Genomic DNA, 9,890 nt, shown 5'->3' on the forward strand with positions numbered 1-9,890 from the left:
TGGTTTCCAATGTGTCGAAGCCTTGAGTGTTGAAAAACAAAAATCGTTGAAATTACGATGATTGGTGTAACTGGGTTGTGCTTAGAAAGAACAATGACGCCAATTTGCCCACATTGGATGGCCGGATCACACATATCACAACTTTTAACTACTGCCAACCAATTTTGAGGGCGTCGAGAAAATTGCAATTTTCCAAATTAACTCATGAATTCAGGTATATTTAGTCACAACTAATATTTTGAGAATTAGGTCAATCAGAATTTCAACAAGAAAGATGTTGTGACTTTCCACCATGCCCATTCTGATCAAATTTGCAGAAATCCATAATCCCAGTACTTTTACAATTATCGAACTGAAGGGAAACGAGGGGTCAAATTTCAGACAAAAGTTAAAATAAGTAATTTTTCTGAGTGGTCAAAGTTCGGACAGATATAAAAATAAAATAAGTGATTTTTCAAAAAAAAAAAAAAAGAGGCAAAATTTGATCCAGGTGGTGGCACTCCTAACGAGCAAATGCCGCATAGCGTTTGCAGCACCAGGCCGAGGGTCCTGTACAATATCCCCATGGTGGTGTGCAGTGGCCCAATCCCGAGGTCCCTTGCGCATCATTTCCCTCGCTTGCTTCCGATTTTTCCATTTAAATAGGGGGTCAAATGCTCATTTTAACTGACCAAAAAAAAAAAAAATGCCCATTTTAACAAGGTAAATTATATTAATAAGACTCCTTATGTATTTTGAAGATATATATACACACATATGTGTGCACACAAGTTTATATGCAGATAGTGTTAACACAATGATGTCTATGCTATTTAAGAATATTCTTAGTTTGCATATAGAGAACAAGATATTGAGTGGAAAGTGTTAGACTTGAAAGAACCTTTGGATTTTGGTGAACAAGTGAAGGACATTAAATCATCGAGATGCTTGGACGGACCAAATAAATGGAGAATGACTTCAATAATATGAGTACATCAATATACTTGGAAGGACCTAAATATAGGAGATGAATAGATTGAGATTATGTGAAGTCACCAAGTTTGGACGTATTGCATTGTAAAGGAAGATTGCATTATCGATGGAGTTGATAGTGCTCCAAGTACCTGGAAACAAAAACCCAGCTCTAAATTGATTTAATTCAAATTCCAATTATTTTAGGCGCCAGAATCCACAAAGAGATGTAGAGGAAAAATCTGACGGAGATTAATATTTTTGCCTAAGTAGAGGGAGTGCCATTTAAAACTTTGTAGAGATAATTTGATTTGTTTTGAGCAAGATTTATTAATTAGCTCCATGTAAATTTTCTTAGTTAAGAAGAACCCTCCTAAAGGGCTAGAAAGCCAGATGAAGGCCATTGTGCCCTATGCTGGGGTAGGCACACACTAGACCTTGGTTAGCAATAAGTGGGTATTGCAAAACCCCAACCTGTCTCCGGCTAAGGGGCCATTGGCCCCTATGAGTCTATGACCATGTATAAAGTTTTCATAAGCTTGTGACTCGAAATGGATTTTCAAAAATTGGGCCAAGAGATGGTTGTAGTGGAAAGTTATGAAATTTTCATTGTTAAAAATCTGCTTGACGTGATTCTTGGGGCTTCGAAAAATTTGACTTGATGTATAAAATGAAATTAATCAATCAGGTCAAATTACTAAATTCTTGACACCTCATGATTGAATAACTATCATTAAAAGTTGCAATATCTTGAAAACTGACTATTCAACTTCAACAAATTGGATATTTTTGGAAAACTATTAACAAGTACAATCTAATTATATCCTTGGATTGAATTTTTAAGGAATTAATATTCTCAGTCAATTTTTGTCAAACCTCTTCCTAAAAAATTAGGTGTCTACAAGAATTTTGAATAATGGAAAAATATTTGAAAACTAGGTTTTAAAAAAACCGATTCCATATCTCGATCATTTGCGACATAGATTGAATTGTATTTGCTTATGGGGACTCATCCATGTTATGTCGTGAAACTTATGCCATGAATCGGACATTTGGATATTGATTTATGTTAGTTCGTATGATCTATCCATGTAGGACCAACACATGTCATTTTGCATTTTTTAAGCCATGAATAATTCGGACACGTTCATACCATTCACGAAATTAGCTAGTTGCACGTCATACATCGAAAATGGTATTTCACCTGGAAAAGTGAATAGTATCGCAACAGCCTATTGCATAGACACCCAATCAGAATATAGGAAAAAGAAGAACGGTGACCACAGGCAACAGAATTTATATTGAAAGCGAATTTAAAAAAGAGAAAATCTTCTAGCCCAATCCACTGCTCCTCTAATTAAGAGATGCAATCCTCTAGTTTGCAAATTATCAAAAGGTCGCAAGGGTAGGAAGAAGGTTAATATAAAAGGAAGCACAAAGACCATTTAGTTCGGTAGTTTGATTAGATTCACTTTTGTTAATAAAACAGTATGCATTGGACTCATGCACACTATTATGATTGAATGCGATGCTGTTGTTTGAATCGTATGCAACATATTCATGCATGTTGCTTTGATTGGACTGAATTCATCTTTGTAATTGAGTTGTGTACGTCGGATTCACGATTGACATTCAAACATTTTCTTCAAATCTGCTTTCATTCATTTAACACGGCATCACATTCAGGTCCCTATTTTCTCGCTGCTTTGATTCAGATTGATTCATGCTCTTTTGATACATTGGACTCATATGGAGCATTTTTCTTTTTCTGTTTCTGAAAGAACATGGATCACACACCATGATCAGTCAAGCCCTTATTCGACTCCATGATGCGGCAATTTCACCTGAGATCGAGTAATAGAATTTTTAATGTTTGAAACAAAAAAAAAAAAAGAAAACTATATATGTATTTACTTTAAGAAATCTCATGATATGAGGATTTAATGAAGGAATGTGCTATCGGAAGGTGATGTGGAATATGCTTACTCTTTCCTCCATGTAATTAAGTGGTCAAGTCTTAAACTTTTGGCTGTCGCTTTATAGTCTAGTTAGCATTTTAGTTTGCAATCAAATTATAATTCTTTTGCAGAAACCACGAGGGACATGCTATAGTGATTAAGTCATATGTTTTATCAATATTTTGGTTTCATGTATATGGAATTGGAGGACATAAGACTAATTGAAGGATTTCAGATACGCCATGAGGCTACGATCCAAAGCTTGATGCTTACGTTAGTGCAAAACTATAGCTTTAGTATTTTATTCTTTCATAATTACACGGGTTCCACTTGAAAAGATTGACTGGCAAATTGCTGTATCAATTTCGATTCAATCTTAGACACCTTCTTTCACGTTCAAGTCACGGTTGAGCGTGATTCAATCTTCGATCAGTTTAGAGGTGATTCCCAAGTTCAACCTTCAAAACCCCACGAAGAAGTAGCTGACCAAGGAGAAATCTGATTCCGCAATCAACGACAACAAAATCCCACGAAGAAGCTGACCAATACCCTAAACCAGCTTTAGATGTTGGGTATTTTGTCGGCATATTTTAGATAATAACTTGCGCGGGCATGTGAACCCCTCTTCTTGAACACTGTTCATGTTCAGTGGTAAAGCCATTTGACCCAAGGTAGCAATCAATATGAATTATGAAAGTATAGGTTACTTTTTGAGTCTAACTTAAAAAATATTTGTTGTCATGCTATTCTGGTTTCTAATTTTAAATTGTTTGACATCTTTTAAAATGCTGATTTATATTGTACCTTTTGAATTACGGTTGGATGCATACCAAGGAGGATAGTATCATGTCCAACTGCAAATCCAAAAACTCATGGTATGAATAAATTTCTCTCTAAAAGGTGACGTGAAATTTTGTAAATTCCATGTCAATGTTCATATTCCAGCTATATATTGAGAACTTAATTAGACCACATAATTTTTTATTAATCTATCAAATCCAAAAACGTTTCTAATAAGGGGCCGTAGTACTTTTTGAAAATGCGGAGGTTTTCGAGTAACTTTAATGAAATTGTGGGGGTGTCCTAGTAATTTACCGTATAATCAATATCGATAGAGGAAAATAGATCTTAATTCAGTTTTTTTTTTTTTTTTTTTTTTTTACGAGAACTTCGTAATAGCTCCTTAAACATTGGAATTTAAAGAAATAGTATTAATTTTTTTTTTTTTTGGGGGGAGGGGGGCAGCTTTATGGATTTATATGTAAACATACTTTTCCCTAATTGGGACATAATTGCAATTTCAAGAAGTTGGGGGCCTAGGAGTAAACTGGCCCATGCCGGGCATAAGATTTCTGTCTTTTCCCCCCCTTTATTTTTGAATTAGTGAATATGTTTTTGTTTTGACTTTATATATTCATCTTGTTATTACACAGCAATGCGATTCTCATATTTCTAGGGAAAAAAGAAACTCTGTATCCTAGTTTTCCGCATCTAGAGGAACAACATAATCAAGGATGGGGCCATGCCCCTGCTTATAAGAACACTAGACATTTTCTATAACGTGGGACTAATCCATGAATTTACATCTTGATATTATATCTCTAGTCTTTCTGTGCAATAAAGCAAACCCAATGATTTCTACATGGCAATATATCTCTAATCTCTCTGCACAATAAAAACATTATTTAAGGGACGTTGGTAATTTAGGTTGCTTGAAATTCAAGGTGACATTATTTTAAGAATAGGTTACACGACTTGACTCATTGAGGCACACGTGCACTTAAAATATGTGTAGCACGCGGTCGATTGAGACAATAAATTGCCCTAAATTGATAAATAGGGGTTAGTTTGGTTTCTAAACAAAATTAAAACCCCTAAAATTCTGCTGCAACTCAACTTGCAGGTCACGAGGCAAGGTCCTCAACGAAGGATAGCTTATGGGTGCGGTCGCTGTGGGATGGAAGGCGGAGGACGTATGGGTCAATGGAACGTCGAGGCTTTTTTTTTTTTTTTTTTTTGGCAATTGAGTCCACATCAGCCGCCAATATTTTCCGTCCATGATTCTAATGGAGGCGCAGCAGCGACCTGCATTTGAAAAGTTGAAGTTTATTCCTCCTCCTCTTCTAATTGCCGTACTTACGATGTTGTTTCTTTCTATATTACTAGTAACTAGGCGCCAACACATGGAACAAAATTGAAGAATGAAATTCTCAATAAATCTAAATAAAATTAGTAATTATATTATCACACAGATGTAAAATAAGTCCGCACTCTAAAAGAAAAGGAACACTTGCAAAACCAAATACATGTTTTACACATATATATTACACTCACATACATACTTAGTCGTCGTCGAATTACCTTCCACATAAAGTTGTAGTAACTGTTACATCCTATTCAAGTTAATTTCCCTTCTTTAAAAAAAAAATCAATTGCGAGAGCAATGATATCAATTTAGTTTTGGTAAAGAGATTACTTAATTGACAAATTCTAGGTATTTCCTCTTTAACATAATCAACATAATGATGGTCATGCCCATCAAACTTTTACGTTACTTAGGATAAGAGTTTGCAAGGCCAAACATTCACAGAGGTATAGAGAGAATATAAAGGTTTGCGAACAAGATAAGTGTTTGCGAGTTTGTAGAATATGGAGATGGACAACCGCCATATACAGCAATAGATCCTTTGAAGATTCTTAATTTTTTTTGTTTGTCCGTTTAGCAATTTTTCAAAAATTCCATCTGATTTTGTTTATTTTTACTTTCTTATTAGATTAATTAGATTGATGCGTTGCCTACTCAACATCATATGTGTTGCCTCCTTCTTCCTACGTTTCCAAACTAGTAGTGGCTGGTCTAGGGATTGGGTTAGGTGGGGCCAATTTGGAGAAGGCGCCCTATCCAAGCACGTGGTTTGACTGTGTCGTGCTTGGCACCGCAAAATGGTGGAATCTTATTTTGCATACATGATTAGATCCATAAAAATGGGTTATAAACCCATTTCTTAACCCATAACCCATATGGGTGTTAAATGGGTTATAGATAGGCTAATTATAATAAGTAAATGAGTCATAAATAGGTTTTAACTCAATATAAGTGTTAAATGGGTCATATTGAGTTATAAATGGGTCATAAAAACCTAATCTATTTTTATGACTCTTTTTTAGTTTCTTTCACCTTTCATGTCGTGCTCACTCACTCACTCTCACCTTAGTTTGATTATGAATTTTCATAGGTTTGGTTAAATATAGAAGTATTTCTATAATATAAGTCGGGTTAGGTATGGATATGGATTACTGGATTTGCATTGCATGGATATGGGTTAAAATAAGTTAAATAGTTTATTTGGGTTGGATCATTTATAACCTAAATCACCCATATGACAAGTCTATTGAACCTCTCCGGGATAGTAATGCGGCTAAAGAGTTTGCTGGGCCTGGAAAATTAGTCATACAGAGGCCCGATTCCTCTCACTGTGTCGGGGGTATTAATCTACTTGAACATCTGGTCCTGTTGGATAATGTATCCACGCAAGGAAGCTTTAAATTCTCTGTTTTGTGTTATCAACAAGAAACCTGCAGCAGTGTCATCAATTCTCTTCTATTGCATTGTAGGCTTTACAAACATTTCCAACTAATGAAAATTTTAGATATTGAGTTACCAGAGAAGAAGAGAAAATGATCATGTTGATGCAGATGATGAGAGCATTAATATATATGACTTGCAAGTGTATTTTTCATTCTGTCGAAAGAGGCAAAGAAATCACCTTTTTTTTTTTTTTGGTCTGGGTAAGTTGCTTCTTTTTTATCCCCTTACTCATCATTTTGATTTAGTGAGTTACCCAATGTTAGTGTAAATCTATAGCGTCGGTTTCAAAGGAACTTTCGATACTTAACTTCGATGACAATGAATTTTAAAAATTGCAGAGGAAGTTTTCCCCTTGTGTGGCAAATTATCTCAAGCATGTCGAAATCTTTCTCTTCAATTCTCGTTCTCTTAGCTCAAAACATTTGGTTGCCTTGGCTAAGTTCCTTCCGGAGGATGCAGTCATACTGGAGAAGACCATTGTCAATACTGGACTGTGGAAATGTCATCCAAAAGTATCAGTGAAGCCGGTTGATCTATGGAATATGCTTGAAGTGACTGAACTATTACTAAGCCACAAGAGCTTCGAAAAATGCTAAATTTAGGAAAAATAACACTACAAGTGTCATAAGTTTCGTATGACATTCATTTGAATGTTATAATTCTTTTTTTATTGATCGTCATATGACTTTTCAATCGATCACTTGCTTTTTTTGATGCTATAATTTTTACAAAATCATTCACCAAAAGTGTTATGCTATGTTAGATTTCGGATAATTGACTAAACATCTTTAATAAATTTTAACACTCAAATAATTGATTAAAAGTTATGATATTCAAATGATCGTTTTTTAGAAATCATGACACTCAAGTAGTAAAAAAAAAAAGCTATAGCATTTAAATAAGCGCCATATGAAAATTATGACATTCGTGGTATTTTTATTCCGCTAAACTTATAGTCAATTATCCTTTCAAGGGATGCTTTTTTGAAAGCAAACACAAATGAGTTCCGAAAGATCTCATAAGATAGACATGTTGTCTTGACAATAAAATGGGTTTCTTTGTATTGGAATTAACTTGACTAGAAATAGGTTTTTCGTAATCCCCATACTACCTATTTAACCCACCCAGCATTTGTTTCATTAATTCAACCACATTTCGTTGGGGAGCTTTCCAGCATACGAACATTGCAAGTTAATACATATTGATAAGTGAACTCCAATTAGAGCAGTTTATATCTTTATAAAAGCTTGTAACTTCTAACATGACCATTATATTCGGAAATAAACGCTGTTAAAACTGTTATAAAACGTGGGGTGTTTCCGAGGACAGAGGAAACATCGGGACACGTGGAAGTCCCTCTGCAATGCATTGTTCCACCGGCATGTTTGCTGTTCAGTCGGCGACAGCAACGCACAAAGACGCGGCAGAATTCGGTGCTGGAACGTGCGTTGTCCACAAATTGAACGTGTCCGCGGTCCACGACACTCTGGTTTGCTCTCAACTCTCCTCCATTAGCATCTGCTGCATGTTGCGTTGTGGCAGTAGCAGTGGAAATGGGTCAAGGCCAGGAAGTGAAGACCCGAAATGATCCCCAAGTCGAAAATTCAGGTTCTATACTCGCTTTGTCTCTTTTTTACTGTGAATCAACACGACATATGAGAAGAAGATTTGCCAGCATATTTCCCACAGAATGGGGTAACTAAAACCCCGTATAGATACCGAAAATAAGTAATCAAAAGAATCAAATTCTCAAACTCACCCACGAACTTTGAAATCCATGCACTACATACAATTGCATCCAGATTATGCATCAATTAGATTTTGAACTCGTATGTATGTGCTTTGACGATGACAAATGTAATAAATTTAGTGATCTTAATTTTATATAAAGAATTTCGAATACTTAGCCTTGAATGGAAATCACATACCTGACCGATCAATACAAGATGAAGCCGTACGAATCTCAGACTAAGTCTTGCTCTCCTTCGTTGTACTTAGATGGTGATAAATAACCCGTCTATCACATGTCACTGTTGAAATACTGACTTATATTAATTATCCAATCACATCATTACTATAACAAAACGTGCTACACCTGATATAAGGCCCAATTCTCTTAAAAAGGACAAATTTTCACTTTATATCCAAATCTGGTCTAAACATTTTATTTTTTTTATCTCATAAAGAATCACCAAATCTCACTCCATGCCCAAATCCGGCCCCGTTATTTATCCTTCCAATATCGCCGTTAAAGTCTTATGTGTCACATCCACGCATATATTTCTCTTTCTCCATTGATGACGTGGAATTTCGGCTCAACTAAATAATTTATTCTAAAAAATCTTTTCTTTTTCTATCTTCTTATTTTGAAGGGAGGTGCTCGAGTTCGAAACAAGCAGCCGACGCCCATACCTATTCAAAGAGTTACTGCAAACAATGCCACATCAATGGAAGTGGCTTTCCGACCCAAAAAAAAAGAAAAAGAAAAAGAAAAATAAGTAGCTTGACCAGCAAAACGTCTTTGATGCAGCCAGTTACCAAACGAGAGGTCCCAGCTCCTCCTCCTCGTCACCGTTCATCGTCTTCTTCGCAAGGACTCACTCGGGCACAGCTTTACCACCTCTCACCCATCGCCATCTAAACATCCGACTCGGCGCCCCGACCTCTGACAACCCCTCCGCGACGGTTGGCTGTCGTCGAAATCATCTCTGGCGAGCTAGGCCAAAACGCCTGTTTTCTGTTCCGGTTTTCAAGCTTCGAGAAGCCGTTTTCATCAGCCACCATCTTCGCTCAGCCATCCTCGAAGCTTTGCAGATCTACTCCGTGGCCGGACGATGACGAAAAGAGCCCACGCTTTCCCTAAAACCACCGTGGCCAAGAGGGCGCACATCGTTTCCTTCACTCTGAGCCCTACGGTTGACCTACGTTGATGGAGTTCGCCACTCGCGATAGAGGTGCGCAACCTGACATTTGAGGTCATGCGACTCAGTTCTGAGGTTGCGCGACTCAGATTTTAGCTCAAGCACCTTCATCCATGGAGGTTGCAAGGAAAAACGAAGGAGAAAAGAAAATAAGATATATTTTTTATAAATATTTACTTCTGCTGAAATTCCACATCATCTATGGAGAAAGAGGGAAATGTATGCATGGAATTTACACATCAGACTTTAAAAGCAATATAAATAATGGGCCGAGTTTGGATATACAGTGAAAGTCGGTGATTTTTTATGAGGCAAAAAACGTTGGGCCAAAATTGGATACAAAGTGAAAGTTTGTGTTTTTTTAGGAGAATTAGGCTCCCAATATAATATGATAATGTAATCGTATTTGAGCAATGTAGCATTCTCACATATTTTATAAACTCTGTAACAACTTTTGGCAAACTAAAATGC

This window comes from Eucalyptus grandis, chromosome 5, assembly GCF_016545825.1.
Source record: "Eucalyptus grandis isolate ANBG69807.140 chromosome 5, ASM1654582v1, whole genome shotgun sequence".
NCBI classification, from domain to species: domain Eukaryota; kingdom Viridiplantae; phylum Streptophyta; class Magnoliopsida; order Myrtales; family Myrtaceae; genus Eucalyptus; species Eucalyptus grandis.